This window comes from Panthera leo, chromosome A2 (assembly GCF_018350215.1).
Source record: "Panthera leo isolate Ple1 chromosome A2, P.leo_Ple1_pat1.1, whole genome shotgun sequence".
NCBI classification, from domain to species: domain Eukaryota; kingdom Metazoa; phylum Chordata; class Mammalia; order Carnivora; family Felidae; genus Panthera; species Panthera leo.
Window position 1 is genome coordinate 93,966,733 of NC_056680.1, and position 18,233 is coordinate 93,984,965.

General features: G+C 33.7%; 1 long non-coding RNA gene across 5 annotated transcripts in view; it reads left to right on the forward strand.

Annotated features, from left to right (window-relative positions):
* Window positions 1–18,233, forward strand: part of LOC122207382 — a 301,136-nt gene that overhangs the window by 36,811 nt on the left and 246,092 nt on the right. The gene's annotated exons all lie outside the window — the stretch shown is intronic.

Here is an 18,233-nt window from a genome sequence, read left to right on the forward strand (position 1 = left end):
TTATATCCTTAGTTTTATTCTTGTAGAATCCATAAAACAGATTATGTGAAGAGAAACTCTTAATACTAGATGATTTTAATGTCTTGGTTATTAAAGTTAGCAACTTCAATATACTCAAAAACATACTCAAAATAGAGTGTATTCTGGATTGATAAATTATGGAATATGTACTTAAGAGGATTTACGTTATAGAGATTGGAATTAAATACTCAGGTAAAGGTATCATGGTGGGAGTCTTCCAGCATAAATGCTTCTCTGTTAGTTTACCAATAATGATCATCCCTTTCACCTTGCTATTGTGTGGTTTAGGAAAGGCATGTGACCTGATTCTAGCCAATGATTGATGGGGGAAGGTCTGCTAGGAAGAACTGAGGTTTCTGGGAAGGATTTTCTTGCTCCCAAAATTTCAGAAAGAAGACATGGCCTTTTTTCTTCCTCTGGACAGAGTTATGTCTAGGTGTGATGCCCAAAACTACTACAGCCATCTTGACGTCTACTTGAGAAGGAATCCATATGTAAGCATTGCAGAGCTAAGGGAGATGTCAGAGAGGTGGAGTTAAAACCCTGAGAAACTGTGTTTCTGGAAAATAATAAATTATTTTAACCTGCTTAATAGAAGTTTTCTATTAACCTGTAGCTGAAAGTATCCTAATTAAAAATTTGAGTGACATAAACTCTTAATAATTGATAATCCATCCTCACACTCTCATTTCTGTGAGAATGTTTCAAAGCTTGTGGTTTTGCTGATATATGGCCATTCCTTATAAATTTCTCTGGAAGGAAATGTGGATGTCAAAGTAGAGAAATATAATAATAATACTTTATTATTATTAAAAGACTCTTTCTGGATAATCTGCTTATTTCAGGTGGGTTGGTTAAAGGATAAAATTAACCAGGTTGGGGGTGGAGTAGGTAGGAATTCATCAAAAAGTCTTTTTTGAGTATCTGCTAGTGCCCAACAATCTACCAGATAGTTAATCAAGAGTAGGCAAATTACTTGTGTTATTTTCATGAGAAAGACTGCTTTTATTCAGTTATACATTTCTAAAGGAAATGTTTTTAATTCCCAGCCTGATAGCTCTTATGCTGTTAGTACCTAGTGCAGAGAAATGTGCTTGAAGAATTTGTGTTGACTTTTCTTTGTTAGCCAACATGAAGGCAGCCAGACTCTGCCAAAATCAGCACTAAAACTATTTCTCATGAGTAATAACAATAATATTCTTTTCCTTTATAGCATCTTTAATCCAAGAATCTTAAGCCTATATAAACATTTGTCTAACAGTACACTCAGAATCTCAGTATTTGGTTGATAGGGAAATTCAACTCGATGGAAGAACACAGAAATAAAAGTAGAACCCAGAGTCTTGACTCTAAATGGTCTTTCAATCTATTGTCCCCACCCAACCATTCAAGGAAAATAAAATTATAGAGGATAAACAACTAACGTGTTCCAACCCCAACTAATGATTCATGATTTCTCTTTTCCTACTTTTTAAAATTATTTTTAATTTTATTTTTGACAGTGGAAACTCTAAATGGCAAAGGAGGGGGGAATTGAGCTGATTATGACTATCACAATATCTTGAGTCTGCAAAAAAAACTTGGCAATATTTGACGAGTGAGGTTTCTTTGGATATTTACAGAACTTCCTGTTGGACTGAAGTATTGTCAAACAATCTTTCTCTTGGTTCTTAAGTAATTCTCTTTCTAAATTGAAAGGGAAGAGGAAGTCACAGAATTAAGTTTTGGAGGAATAAAATACAATGATGCATTAAATTTCCAAAATTCTGAGGTTTCACAGCTTATGAAAAGAGCTTTGAATTCCACTATTTGGACTTAGGATAAGTCAGCAGAAGCAAGGTAGAAGTTTAGTAAAATTCATAATCAAGCTAAGATTTCATACAATTATATTTAACCAACAAAAACTTTCTTTGAACACAAAGAAATGAAAATTAGTAAGCTGATTATAAACTAATCATTTCCTAATAAAGTGGACCCACCAAGGCTCAACTTGGCAACATTTTGATTAATCCATTTTTGGTTAATAATGATTACTCTGACTTGATCCATAAAGACTTTGAATTGAACTGTCTTCTCAGGAAGTAATCATATTGTATTAGAAAATAATTCTATTTAACTCATTCCATTTGTATGTCTTTCCATTTAGGACTATGTTAGCCGGGGGGGGGGGGGGGGGGGGGAGGGGTCTGATTCTGCCCAACACACAGCCAGTCAGCTTTCAGAAATCCACTTGATAGTAAAGATCTTTCTAAAATCCCCACATTACCCTGAAGCTGAATTCACAAAGAGAGTACAGTAGAAGACATACATTTTCCCTTAATGTTCATTTTAAGCCTCCATCAACAACTCTCAGTCATCCTTGCCAGAGACCTACAATGAAGTTGTGATGCCATACACTGCATAAAAGGGTATGTTAAAGCTGAAGTTTAACATGGAAACCCATGTTACCTCAGGAAACAGATCGAGATTTAATAGGTGATACAACTTAGATTTTAATGGAATGCTAAATTATTGAAGGTACACCTTTGTCTTTTTTTTTTTTTTTTAGGCAAGATCTGTCTGTCTACCTCTGGTTGTTAAACTTGCTCTGAAATAACAACTGGTGGGTAATTTCTAAATTTCAAAGAACTTTATTATTATTTAACACATGGCTCATGTTGTAATTGCTATATGAAATAACTTGGACAAGCATTATTATCCCCACCATCGGTCACTTGCTCTAGGTGGCTCAGTTGCTAAATTGGCATTAGAATCCAGTCTCCTGATTGTTCCTCCACTGAGCTTCCCTCTCCACCATTTTTATTTTCTTACAATCCTGAAATATGTGTGGATTAGCCCTTATAACCTCACTCATTTCTATTAAAATATTGTCAATATCTTCATCTTTATTTTCTTGTACTATATCCATAAGAACTCAATCACCACATAAATCCCCATTTCTAGATATAATTTCTCTTTAGTGTTGCTACAAATTACTCAATAGATTTATCCTGTATCCCGAAGGCTGCTGAACTTCATTATGGAGTATGTCTCTTACACACTTAAAAACCACTGAAGATACAAACAACTGCATGTCATTGTTACCCGATTGGACCAAGTCTGCATTACAAAACCTTTATAAAATCTTTAAAACCTCCTAAAATTGCTGTAAGCTACTCCATTCAGAGGGAAGAAGTAATAAGAAATATTCGTACTGTACTTAGCTGTTTAAAATGGTTGAGCCAACTTTACTCTACCATGGAAGAAATCATAGACCGACAAACCCAGGTCCTCTGTAAGTCTCTTCATTATTATGCTCTCTGTTATAACAAAGTACTTTATCTGTCATCAAAATTACATTAATGCCCTGTTCACCCTTCCCTTACAAGAAACAATTACTTCTTTGTATATGAGTTTTCCACATGGTTGCCCTGATGAAACATATGCCATTGGAGGACAAATATATTGATGCAAGTAAAAAAGAGCAAATTAATTCCAGACCCTAGTTAGAGATAAAAGATGCATTTCCTTGTTTTCTGAAATGCAACTTATATAAAATGTCACACTGGGCTTTATTTGTGGAGGAAAAGTGTGCTGCAATTTCATAACCGACAGTTTGTTTTTTTTTTTTTAACTTGACATTTTGTCTGTTACAAAAATGCTGTACCGAATTGTGGGCAATTTCTTCCTACTGCTTCTGGCTAGCTCATTCAGTAAATCTCAATGTTATTACTGAAGATGAATGAGCCACCCAAGGTTTTAGCAACTTGATTCCAAAAATCTCTGTAATGTTTTGGTACAAATGCAAAGAGCCAAATTTTGAAATTTCCTGGATCAGCAAGAATACTGTTTCCTAGGAGGAATTGTAGTGCTTCCTTTTTCTAGTTGAGCTGTGATTATATAAACCCTCCTTGAATGTTTTGGTACCCCTGTCAGAAATTTGAAAATAAAAGGAAGATACTGTCAACATTTCTTAATTGTTATCCATAAAAAATTATCAATAAGTACATATTTCATTGAGTAATTATTTGTTTTAACACCTGACCCACTAGAAAAGAGACTTTTACACATGAATAAGATACTTTCACTCTCAAGTAGCACATCTAAGCCACTTTGCTTCCACATTTCAGACTGAAGCTGAAGTAAACCTTTCCCAAATAACTGGATGAAAAGTGAAAATTAAAACAAGTTTTAACAGTTATTCACAGTACAATCTGAATGATTCAAATTTGTGCGTTTTAATTTTCATTGAATTTAATTACAAAGTGTGAAAGGTTAAACATTGCCTTGGATATTTCCATGGTATCTGGCAGAAATAGCATGCTGACCCTGAATTTCTGATATAACATTAATTCTTTGAAAATTATACATACCTTTTCCATCACCATGTAGCTTAGGTCCTAATGTACACAGGACAATTCATAAATAATGAATGGAAGAATAAATAGGAATAGAGTTTAGGCTGTTTGATAAATGATGCTGTCCTTCTCTTGGGAGACATAACCATTTATTCTCATACAGAGCACCCTTGAAAAAATGATAATGATGCTTATGGTCAAGTACAAGTTAGAAGAAATAGGTGGAAGGATGCAAACAGGTGCTAGACAGAATTTAATTAAATTCATTTTCTGTTTCTAATTCATAATTTGTCTCTACAGTAATTCTGAGGGAAAATATAACAGGAGGTTAATAATAGAAAAGACAACTTCTTTAACCTCCTCTTCAAAAGCCTATACTGTAAGCCTTCTCTGGAATTTGAAAATTAGTCTTGAAATACTTTGATCCATAGCATTTTGGAGTTGAAGCAGCACCATACTACATCCAAAAGTAGAATGATTTTTGCAGGTTTGCAAAAGATTTCTAACATCACCAACAGCCAAAAGGTTTTCTGGGGTAATGTTTGCCCAGCATATCTGACTCTCCCCATTTGCAGAATTCCATTGGTGTGAAGGGGATTTTGACCAGAAGTAGGATGTAAAATCCCAGATCCCACTCAACACATAGGAGAAAGGAATATACTTTTCTTTCACTTTGACTTCCTACTCAAAAATATTCTCTTTGTTGTTAAAATCAATTAAAAGACAAATTATATCATGTTAAAGTAAGAAGATGGAAAAATATAATGAATCTTGAGTGTCAAAACTCAAGCATGGTTACCCATAGGAATGAATCCTCCTATCCAAATTATGTTTGTGATTGGTTTTGTCCAGTAAGGAACAAGAGAATAAAATATAAATAGCTGCAGTATATAAAAAAAGGTAGACTACTATATGGCTAGAGTTTCCAATTATAGAATAACATGTGAGTGACAAAATGGTTTTGCTCTATAGATAGATACGGAGCTTGTCATTGCTAGTAGGAAGGAGAGGTTGAAGGGACTCAGCAGAGGATTATCAGGAAGGAAAGAAGGATGTATTGAATTTATTGAATACCTTCTACAAGTCTACTACAGATACTGTATTAATATTTTAAGCATAAATTATTCAGAGGTATAATTGTTTATAGACACAGTTCACCTTATGCTTTGTAACATTTTGGTTTTTTAAATGGTATTTTGAGTGGGCCTTTCTGATGGTGCTCTGTAGATGAATTAACCTAGGCATTCAGGCCTCTTGCCTCTGGGTGGCTGGAAATCACCTTTCGATTAGAAATCCTCTGGAGTTCATGGGTTCTATTCCCTCTCTTGTCTTTAATGCACAGCAGGGTCTTTAGTGTTAGTGTACAACTTCAGCCTCCACTAGAGCACTAGAGGTCTGACTCATGCACAACAACTCATATTTGAAATTGGTTATTTTAAGGAAAGAGTCAAACAAGTTGCAATTGAATAAATACTAATTCACTCAAATGCCTCACCATAATGCCCTAACAGGGATAATATTTGACTCCTGATACATTAATAGGACTCTGGGACTTTTTCCCTCTATGCTAATGTTAAATGTCATCTATCTAATAAGATTCTAAATTTATATCCTTTTATTCCTAAAATATAGCATTTCTTATATAGGAATTATCATAGGGAAATAATATATATAAATTCTGGCTATAAAAGTGTTCACCGTAGTGTTATTTATAATAGCCCTAATTTTAAGTCATCATAAATATCCACAAATATGATATTTGTTAAATAAGTTAAGGTTAGAATAACATATAATGGGAAAGAATATTTTAAAAGAATGACAGCAAAAATGGCAGAATGGGGAACCCCAAGGGCCCATCCCTCAACAGAAATCCTGGCTAGAAGAACTACCAGAATCAATTTTGTCAGAACTATGGAAGATAATCAAAGATTTACAGCAGCCATTTAAATGCTTAAGAAAGGGGCAACTGAAACCAGTGGGAAAGTTTTGTGGTGTTTTAACTTAACTTTGTCCCACCCCGCCTTCCCTGGCACAACAACAACCTTGAGGACAATAGCCCACATCCTTGGTGTGGATTCCTGGTGCTGATAGGGACAGAGATAAGAACTTAATTCCCAGAGAGTTAGTCACTTTGTATGTAAATGGATTAAACTCTCCAATTAAAAGACAAAGGTTGGCAGAATGGGTTAAAAATGATCCAACTATATACTGTGTATAATAGACTCACCTTAGATCCAAAGACACAAATAGATTGAATGTAAAGGAATGGAAAATATATATTCCATGGAAATAGTAACCAAAAGAAAGCTGGGGTTGCTATACTAATATCAGATAAAATAGATTTTATGTCAAAAATTATTACACAAAGGCATTATAAATTGACAAAAGGGTCAATATATTAAGAAGGCATAATAATTATATACACACCTAACAGAGCCCTAACATAAATGAAGCAAAAATTGACAGAACTGAAGGAAGCAATGAGTAGTTATAGATTAATAGTTGGAGACTTACATATGCCACTTACAATAATAGATAAAATAACTAGACAGAATTTTAATAAGGAAAAAAGAGGACTGGAACAATATTATAGACCAACTAGACCCAAAAGACATATACAGAACATTGTACACATTCTTCTCAAGCGCACTTGGAACATTCTCCAAATTAGAATATATATTAGGTCACAAAAGGAGTCTCAACAAATTTTAAAAGATTGAAATTATACAAAGTATCTTCTCAGACCACAATAGAATGAAACTAGAAATCAGTAACAGAAGGAAAACTGTAATTTGCAAATATACAGAAATTAAACAACACACTCTTAACCAACCAATGGATTAAAGAAGAAACTATATGGACATAAAATACTTAGTTGAATGAAAATAAAAATGAAATCGAGGACTCTAAAGGATTAAATAAAACTATTAAAACTAATGTTAAAAGTATATGTATTGACCTGGAAAGATACTTGTATCAAATTTAAAAAGAAAAAGGCTGGGCGCCTGGGTGGTTTCGTTGGTTAAGTGTCCGACTTTAGCTCAGGTCATGGTCTCGCAGTTCAAGCCCCATGTTGGCTCTGTACTGACAGCTCCGGGCCTGGAGCCTGTTTTGGATTCTGTGTCTCCCTCTATCTCTGTCCCTCCCCCGGTCGCACTCTGACTCACTCTCTCTCAAAAATAAGAAAATGTTAAAAAAAAAAATTTTTTTTTAAAGAAAAAGGCCAGCTGAAAAAATGTAGCTGTGTCTAGAAGAAGCCCACTGAAATCCCTCATACAGAAATTTTCACGAATAGAAAAGCATCTGAATAGATTGTAGCAAAATGTCTATTATCTTTAGTTGATGACTTTTGATATTATTTGATATGCTTATTTTTTTTTCTTTCTGTTTATCTGTGTTTTCTAATTTATCCCAATGAATATGGATTACTTGAGTGACTTTTAAATGAAATTTAATGAAAAATGAAATTTAATGAAAAATAAGTACTATCATGAGAAAATAATTAGACATATGGCTTTGGATACAATTATTTCTTCTGTTTTTATTTTATTTTTAAACCTAAAGTCACCAAAACAATCAGACAAAGAAAAGGGAAATAGAGATTATCTAAAACTTGCAAAATATTGTATGCATAAGACAGGCAAATTTCAACAAAATTATTATATAATGTAGACTTTTGAAGGATTTTCTATCAGAATATTTAGCTACTGCCCTGATTTCTCTTTGATGTGATTTATAGTTTAGACAACTTAGACTTCAGGAAGAAAGTACACATACCCTAGCATTAAGAAACACTATATCAGGTGAATGATTATTTCACTGCTACCAGTATTAGGAGCAGGCATTTCAAGATGATTGATCCTCTATGGAAAAGAAAGGAATTTCCTCTCTGACAATTTGGGGCTCTTTCGGGCTCTCAGCAGTGCTTGCTTTCCTTTACATTGTTGGAAATCCAGTTTTGCATTTAGATTAGTTTCAAGGGTAGAAATGTTATGGGAATGAAACATCCAGATATATTTTCTCTCTGAAGCTTTGTCTTTGTTCTAATATAAGGAAACTTTTATTATCTCAAAGTCATCTGTAAATGTGGTAAGGAAAAACTCATCATAAAATGTAAATCAAATCATAAGATATGTACTTAACTGGCAATGGAAAAGCAAGAAGAGGCTCCTTTTGCTTTTTTTATTTCTGACATCAGTACCACATATGGATCATCTTATTACATAAGCTTGAGAACTGTTTTGCCCCATCACAGAACAGAGAACAGGGGAACTGACATCACTCTTTTCATTATTTACTATAATATAAGATGCCACTCTGTGGGCAAGGTAAAAAAAAAAAAAAAGGTCCATATTAAAAAATAATAATATAATCTATGTTTGCAAAACATTTTAAATTTCTCAGAAGGAATCAGTTCCACATGCCCCCTGACATTTCTAAGCCCTGCATCCTGTTTCTCACTAGCTTTGTTCTCAGAGAATAGGATCTCACCTTTCTCCAAGTCCCTTACCCACTATGCTGCCTTTTCTAGTTTTCCATAGGATTTAGCTAAGTGATGGACCTTCCCCATTGTGTGTGCAGTATGCTCTCCTCTTGGCCACACGCAGGAATTTCTTATGTGTATTAACTGTAATTTAGATCTATTTTATTACAAATAGTAATGGCATTGCATATTCAATTCGAGAAGGAAAAAAAAAAAGTCAATATATAACATCTCAGGGCTAATTAGGGAATAATTGCAAACTTCTCCCAGATGCAGGGCCAGATAAAAATGGCCTGGCTTTATCCAAATTCCAGAGGATACTTGTGACTTACACTGTTGGAAGCAGGGCTTCCAGTTGCAATTTTTTTTTGTTTGTCTTTATCCCCTTTCATTAAATTGTGGATATTTTCACAGTCAGAAACATTTCCTCAAACATATTCCAGTGCCCTACATGTATTAGGCTCAATGAATTTTGTGAATTCATGTTTCTAATGATTCCCTGCAGAGTTGAGAATCAAACAGGCACAGGGAGCAGAATCCAGCCGTGCGGCCAGCATAGGGTCCTCTCTGATTGTCTGTGTATCAACTGGTGAGGGCAGTAGCAAACCAAGAGCCCCCACCTACCTATGGACTGATGCCCCTACCAACCACAGCTCTTTAATACTCAACCCATTAGTATTCACTCATGTCAGTTTCTACCACAAAGATAGTTTGTATAATAAGATTGATTTTTATGATCTTTCTTACAAAATTGTAAGTGATTTTTTTTTCATTTTTAAGGAACACAAACCAATTAAAAATGGAATATAGAAAAATAGTGTTTAGGGACAATAATAAATATTTTATTTAATATCAATTGAACATTTATAACGAGGCATAGTATTTCAGTATAGTTTGCTTCAGTTGAATCTGTTCTAAAACTAGAATTCAGAGGTAAAGCAGTTATAGAGAAACAATGTGGGTGACCCATAATAATGTTATGCCTCATTTAGTTGATAGCATTCAATTCAATTTAGTGATCAATTAAGTCAGTTAGTCCTACTAAGCATAGGTTTGAGTGTCATTATATGAGTCTTTTTACTAATTCTCTATTCCATTGGTTAATTTGCCTATTCCTGTGATAATTCCACACTGTTTAAACTTCTAGAGTTCTCTAGTGTGTCTTAATATCTAGCAGAATATGTATTATTTGCAGATTTGTATTATCTTTGTAGATGCCAGAATTAGAGCTATTTATCCTTTCTGGACTACACAAATTTTGATCTTTTTATAGATACATTGAAATGGAAATTACATACCAGGACACAGGTACTGGTTAGAAAGTTTCAATTTCCCTTTATTTTTTGTCAAGTAGAATGTTAGGTAACATCCATATATTTTCTTCTCTTCTTGACCCTCCATTAAATGTGAGATTCTTCAATAATCTGAACTGTTCTAAGTCTCAAAGCTGGCAATAATCAATCTCTCATCTCAGAGATGTACATGTTGAGGGGGAATAGCAGAAGGGTTGTTCTCATTGCAGCCAGATTTCTGCGGGCATGACTGAGCTATTGAACTACAGGGAGTTTTCTCATCTATGAACATAGTATATATCTTTATTTACTAAAAAAAATTGTTTTCAAAGGTGTGTATAAAATTTCCTACAGATTTGTTACTAGGTATGTCATACTTTTATTCCTATTTTGAATGTAATATTTTCTTCTAATATATTTACTAACTGATTATTGATTGTGCATAGGAAAGTTCTTGGTTTTTGTTTTGTTTTATTGCAGTAGTCTTTGGGGGATGGTTTTATTGAAGAAAAGTTTATCTTCCTGAGAGTATATAGTTTATTACAGTTTCACAAATTCACTATAACACTCAGGTTAAGAAAAGATGCCTCCTTCATGCTCCCTTTCTACCACTACCTCCACACCAAGGGTAACCAATATCCTAACTTCTAACACCATGGAAAATTTTACATGTTTTTGAATCTCATTTAAATCGACTCAGACATTGTGAACTCTTTCATGTCTGGCTTCTCTCATCCCATATTATGTTTGCAAGATTCAGCCTTATTATGTGTAGCTGGTATTTGTACATTCTTATTGCTTAGTAGTATTTTTTAGTTGTTAATATATCACAATTTATTTATCCACCCTATTTTTATGGTCATTGGGTAGTTTGGGGCTATTACAAATAGTACTTCTATAAGCATTCTATAAACATGTCTTGTACACTTGAACTTACTTATGCATTTTTGTTGGTTACATGCCTGGGAGGGTATGGCTTAGTCATAAATTTAATAGATACTGTGAAACAGATACTGTCAAATATTTAATAGATACTGTCAAACAGTGGTTGAACAGATTTATAGTTCTATCAGTGTATGAAAGTTCCAGTTTCATTTAGTACATAACCCATCGATATTATTTTGCACCCCTGCCAATACTTGATATTCTGTACCCTTTTCATTATAGCAATTTAGTGTAAGAGTGTGTAATACTGTCATACCATAGATTTAATTTTACTCTTCTCTGATGACTGATAAAGCCAGATATATTTCCAAGTGTGCATTGATCATTTGGATATCATTTGCGAAGTACCTTTTTAAGCCTTTTGTTCATTTTTCTTTTGTGTTGTCTGTATTATTCTTATTGCTTTATAGGAGCTCTTTGTATATCTTGGGTATATCCATTGCCAATATTTTCTCTCACTGAGGACTCACTATTTCTTTTATTTTAGTATAATTTATCATTTTTCTTTATGGTTATTGCCTTTTTGATAAATTTTTTAAAAATTTGCTCAAAGTTTATGATGATGCTCAAGCTATTAATTATTAGATATCATTCCTATGTGTGGCCACTTTATTAAATCTTCTTATTGGTTCCAGTAGTTATGATATGAGATTCTTTTTTTTTTTTAGGTAGGTAATCATATCATCTGAAATTATTGACTGTTTTAGGTCTTGCTTTTCCTATTAGTCAGGAAGTAACCAAAACACATGACTAAAATTAGCTTGAATAATATAAGAATGTATTATTTTACATTCCAGGAAATTCCAAGTTAGAGTGGCAACAGGTACAGCATGTAAAATTCCAGCTCTGCTTTGAAAGTCTCTTTGCTTTGTTATATACTTCTATGTTGACCTTATCTTCAAGCTGTTGGCCAAGTGTTACAGCAAGTCCTGTTTTGCTAAGAAATTTGTAGAAAATTTTTCATCATGATTGAATGTTAAAATTATCAATACTCTTTCTGCACCTATTGAGTTAGTGCTGTTTTATTTCTTTAAAGTATTAATTAATATACCAATATATTTTCTGGTTTTGAACCATCCTTGAATTCTTCAGCTAAACATATTACTAATATTTTGTTCTTTTAATCTCCCACTGGATTCAATTTAGTAATATTTTATATAACATTTTATATTCTTTGTTTATAACACAGTGAGCCTATAATTTTCTTTTCTTGTGTGGTCCTCAGCCCTATTTGGCATCAGGGTTTAGCTGAGTGGTATAATTCCTCATTTTTCTGTCTTGGAGCAATTTGATACATGAGAATTTACAGTTGATCCTCATTATTTGTGCATTCTGTATTTGTGAATTTACCTACAGACTGAAATTGATCTGTAACCCCAAAAGCAGTACTTACATTGATTTCTTAGTCTTTTGCAAACATAGAGAGGTAAAAAATTTGAGTCGCCCTACATGCACATTTCCAGTGGAAGTTGAACAAGGCAATGCCCTGCCTTCTTGTTTTAGCTCTAATACTGTGATCAAGTATCTTTTTTGTAGTTTAGTTAGTGCCATGTTTTTTGCATTTTTGTGCTTTTTTTATGTTGGTGATTTTTTAGTTTAAAATGGCCCCCAAGCATGGTGCTGGCACGTTGTCTAGTGTTCTTAGTACAAGAAGACTGTGATGTGCATTATGGAGAAAATCTGTATGTTAAATAAGTTTTGTTCAGGCCTAAGTTTTTGTGCTGTTGGCCATGAGTTCAGTGTTAGTGAATTAACAATAAATATTTTAAAAAGTGTCTTTAAAAAGAAAAAATACATAAAACAAAACTATGTATTGATCACTTGATGAAAATGTTGTGTGGCCAGAGGCTCACAGGAACCTAATTCTGTATTTCCCCTTGCAGTGATTCAGAATTCATTAATTCAGTTAGTAGTAACTTTACAGAGCATTACTACCACAAATAATAAGAGTTGACTGTATGTATTGTTTGAAGAGTTGACAGCAGACCCCGTAGTGCCATTGGCAAAGACATCAGTAACTATTTTGATTTTTTTTCTGGTCTTGGTCTATTCAAGTATCTTACTGGGCCAGTCTTTATAATTCACATTAAAAAAATTTTTTTTTAACATTTACTCATTTTTGAGAGACAGAAAGAGACAGAGTGTGAGTGGGGGAGGATCAGAGAGAGAGGGAGACACAGAATCTGAAGCAGGCTCCAGGCTCTGAGCTGTCAGCACAGAGCCCGACACAGGGATCAAACCCACAAACTATGAGATCATGACCTGAGCTGAAGTTGGCTTAACCAACTGAGCCACCCAGTGCCCCTATAATTTACATTTTCTCAAAAAGTATTCTTTTCTGGGTTCTCTTTTCTGGTCCATTGATCTATGTGTCTGTTTTTGTGCCAGTACCATACTGTCTTGATGATTACAGATTTGTAATACAGCTTGAAGCCCAGAATTGTGATGCCTCCAGCTTTGGTTTTCTTTTTCATTGTTACTTTGGCTATTCGGGGTCTTTCTGATTCCATACAAATTTTAGAATTATTTGTTCTACCTCTGTGAAGAATGCTGGTGTTATTTTGATAGAGATTGCATTGAATGTGTAGATTGCTCTGGGTAGTATAGACATTTTAACAATATTTGTTCTTCCAATCCATGAGCATGGAATGTTTTTCCATTTCTTTGTGTCTTTCTCAATTTCTTTCATAAGCTTTCTTCAGTTTTCAGTGTACAGATCTTTTACCTCTGGTTAGGTTTATTCCTAGGTATCTTCTGGTTTTTGGTGTAATTGTTAATGAGATCGATAACTTGATTTCTCTTTCTGCTCCTTCATTATTGTATAGAAATGCAACTGATTTCTTTACATTGATTTTATAGCCTACAACTTTGCTGAATTAATGTGTCAGAATTTATGGCCAATTTTCCACAAAGCAGGAAAAGAATACCCAATGGAAAAAAGACAGTATCTTCAGCAAATGGTGTTGGGAAAACTGGACAGCAACATGCAGAAGAATGAATCTGGACCCCTTTCTTACACCATACACAAAAATAAACTCAAAGTAGATGTAAGACCCGAATGTAAGACAGGAAACCATCAAAATTCTAGAGGAGAAAATAGGCAACAACCTGTTTGACCTCAGCCACAGCAATTTCTTACTAGACATGTCTCCAGAGGCAAGGGAAACAATCAAACATGAGACTTCATCAAGATAAAAAAAAAATTTCTGCACAGCAAAGGAAATAATCAAGAAAACTAAAGGCAACCAATGGAATGGGAGAAGATATTTGCAAATGACATATCAGATAAAGGGTTAGTATCCAAAATATATAAAGAATTTATCAAACTCAACACTCAAAAAAGTAAATAATCCAGTGAAGAAATGGGAAAAGGACATGAACAGACACTTTTTCCAAAGAAGACATCTAGATGGCTAATAGACACGTGAAAAAATGCTCAACATCACTCATCATCAGGGAATTACAAATCAAAACCACCTCACACTTGTCATAATGGCTAAAATTAACAACTCAGGAAATAACAGATGTTGGCAAGGGTGCAGAGAAAGGGAACCCTTTTGCACTGTGGGAATGCAAACTGTTACAACCATTTTGGAGAACAGTATGGAGATTCCTCAAAAAATTAAAAACAGAGCTACCCTATGACCTACCAATTGCACTACAAAGTATTTATCCAGAGGATACAAAAATGCTGATTCTAAGGGGCACATGCACCCTGATCTTTATAGCAGCACTATCAACAGTAGCTAAATTATGGAAAAAGCCCAAATGTCCATCTACTTATGAATGGAGAAAGAAAGTATGGTATACATACATTCAATGGAATATTACTTGGCAATCAAAAAGAATGAAATCTTGCCATTTGCAACAGTGGATGGAACTAGAATGTATTATGCAAAGCAAAATAAGTCATTCAGAGAAAGACAAGTATCATATGATTTTACTCATGTGTAATTTAAGAAACAAAATAGATGAACATAGGGGAAGGGAGGGAAAAATAAGATAAAAACAGAGAGGGAGGCAAACCATAAGAGACTCTTAAATACAGAGAACAAACTGTGAGGGTGGCTGGAGGGGTCTTGGGTAGGGGAATGGGCTAAACGGTTGATGGGCACTTGTTGGGATGAGAACTGGGTGTTGTATGTAAGTAATGAATCACTAAATTCTATTCCTGAAGTGGTATTACACTGTATGTTAACTAAGTTGGAGTTAAATGAAACATAAATTAATTAAATTAATTTTTTTAAAAAGTGTCCATTTCATTGATATTCACATTTATTGGTGTTCCTTCTTATAATATTTTATTCCCCTAGGTATATTCCATTTTTGTTCCTAATCTTGTTATTTGGGTAGCAGTTTTTTTCTTTGATTCCTGTGAATGTCTATCTTTTGGTGTTTGACTATGAATATTTTCAAATAATGAGATTTAATTTTGTGATTGTCTTTGCTCATTATGTTTCCATTTACATCTTCTCTTTAATAATTCCTTCCTTCTCTTTCCTTTAATTTAAAACTTAGTTTCTTTTCATTACTTCCTATATCCTCAAATAAAATTACATTTAAAATATTAAAATCTTTGTTAATTCTCTCTTTGGCTGCTTCCTCTAAGATTTGGTATAAATTATTTTTGCTGCTGTTTAGCTACAAAATATTTTGTATTTTGAATATTTTGAATTTTTATTTCATATTTCTACTAATACATGATTAATCTCATATTAGTGAATCATTGTATATGATTCTGTATGTATTTGGAAATAATATAAATTATCTTTTCTAGGGTGCACAAAGTTAAAAAGAAATCAGTCAACTGAAGCTTGTTGATTATGCCATTTCAATATTCTTTATTCTTATTATCTTTTTGATCTGCCAATCTCTAAAGAAAGTGAGATAGAGTTTTCCTTTATCATTATTGGTTTCATATCCTTATAGTTCTACAAGTTACTTTTTTATTTGCATACTATTCTCATACCATAAAGTATATAATTCAGAGAGTTTTAGGGTATTTAGATATTGTGCCATTCTAATTCCAGACTATTTCCATCCCAAAGAAACCCCATACCCATTAGTGTTCACTGCCCATTCTCTCTCCTCTCCCCAAACCCTGATAATCACTGATCTACTCTCTTTTTCTATAAATGGAGAATACAGTACATGGACTTTTCTGTCTGGGTTCTTTCACTTATCATTATGTTTCCAAGGACCATCTGTGTTGTAGCATGATTCAGTATTTCATTCTTTTTATGGCCAAATAATATTTCATTGTATGGATACACTGCATTCCTCAGTTGGTAGACACTTGTGTTGTTTCTCCTTTTTAGCTATAATGAGTAGGCTTTTATGAATCTTCATGTACATGTTTTTGTATAGATATATGCTTTTGTTTCTCTTGGGTATATAGTAGGAGTGGAATTTCTAAGTCACATGGTAGCTGTATATATAACATTTTGAGTAAATGCCAAACTCTTTTCCAAAGTGACTGCACCATGTTACATTCCCATCATCAGTAAGTGAGGGTTCTAATTTTTTCCACATCCTCACCAACACTTGTTATTTTCTGTCTTCTTTATTATAGCCATATATTTATTTATGGCTATATATATTTTTTAGCCATGTATATTTATTCTGGTGGGTATGAAGTGGTATCACTGTGGTTTTAATTTACATTTCCTTAATGACTAATAATATTTATTATCTTTTTAATGTGCTTATTGGCAATTTGTATATATTTGGAGAAATGGCTATTTAAATTATTTGCCTAATTCTAAATTAGTTTTTTTTATTATTGAGTTTTTAGAGGTATTTGTACATTCTAGATACCAGCCCATTATAAGTTATATGACTTACAAATATTATCTCCCATTCTGTAAGTTATCTTTTCACTTTCTTGATGGTGTCCTTTGAAACACAATTTTTTTCCATTTTGATAAGGTCCAATCTACCTAGTTCTACTAATTTTTGCTTTATTCAAAAATTTTTATTAAGAAAAAAATGTCCATGGCTGTTATATTTTCTTTATAGTTTGCTTTTAAAAAATCAATCTGAGGGGCAGCTGAGTGGCTCAGTCAGTTAAGTGACTGATTTCAGCTCAGATAATGATCTTGTGGTTTGTGGGATCGTGCCCTGAATTGGACTCCATGCTGACAGCACAGAACCTGCTTAGGGTTCTCCCTCTCCCTTTCCCCCTCCCTCCCTCCCTCTCTCTCTTTCTCTCTGTGTCTCTCTCTCTGCCCCTCCCCCACTCCCAAAATAAATAAACTTAAAAAAACCTAAAAATAAAAACCTATTTGAAATGTTCATTTTCATCCTTTTGAAGCCTTTTTTCATCAATTCTATGTACAGTGATAGTTGACTCATTTTTGCATTTTATTTATTTTAAATTTTTTTTAATGTTTATTATCGAGAGAGAGAGAGAGAGAGAGAGAGAGCGCGCGCAAGGTGGGGAAGGGCTGATAAAGATGGAGACACAGAATCTGAAGAAGGCTCCAAGCTCTAAACTGTCAGTGTGGAGCCCAATGTGGGGCTTGAACTCACAAACCATGAGATCATGACCTGAGCTGAAGTTGGATGCCTAACCGACTGAGTCACACAGGCACCCCTGTACATTTTTGCATCTTAAAAGAATACTGATGACAGTTCCATCAGTGAGGCTTGATGGAAACAGTCCCCATTTATTTTAAAATTATACTCACAAACTTGTATGATCATAATTAAATATAATATATGCTAAAATCAAATGGGGCAATTGCTTCAATATATATAAGATACAAAAATTATGTAATTATGGTATCATTTATATCAGTGCTAATAAATAAATTATAGACAGTGTTCCATATTGATTGCATCTTATTACTATAAAGTCCAAGCAGAAGAAACCCCACACTATATATTAACACATGATTGTTCAACTATACTCTTAAACTAGAAAGTCCTAAGTTGACATTTCTATTCTAAATCCTAAATGGAAAATAGATTCATAAATCAACAAAACTCACCTATAACAGCCTGATCTTGCAGAGAAGCCTGATAGTTTAGAGATGAAATTAATGTGGTCTTGACCACACACTTGGACCTCTAGGAAAAACTCAAGCCTGTCTCCTCTGTTATCTACACTAGTCCTAAGAAATTTGAGGAGTACCTGGGTGGCTTAGTCAGTTA